We start from the raw sequence: 284 nt of genomic DNA on the forward strand, positions 1-284 counted from the left end.
AGTTTGAAAAAATCCTACCGAGTGGAGAGCAGACCTCCCACTCGGGGGCTTAGCTGCAGTCCAGTACTCGCCTAAGTTTGAAAAAATCCTACTGAGTGGAGAGCAGACCTCCCACTCGGGGGCTTAGCTGCAGTCCAGTACTCGCCTAAGTTTGAAAAAATCCTACCGAGTGGAGAGCAGACCTCCCACTCAGGGGCTTAGCTGCAGTCCAGTACTCGCCTAAGTTTGAAAAAATCCTACCGAGTGGAGAGCAGACCTCCCACTCGGGGGCTTAGCTGCAGTCC

Source organism: Triticum dicoccoides, chromosome 7A, assembly GCF_002162155.2.
Source record: "Triticum dicoccoides isolate Atlit2015 ecotype Zavitan chromosome 7A, WEW_v2.0, whole genome shotgun sequence".
NCBI lineage: Eukaryota > Viridiplantae > Streptophyta > Magnoliopsida > Poales > Poaceae > Triticum > Triticum dicoccoides.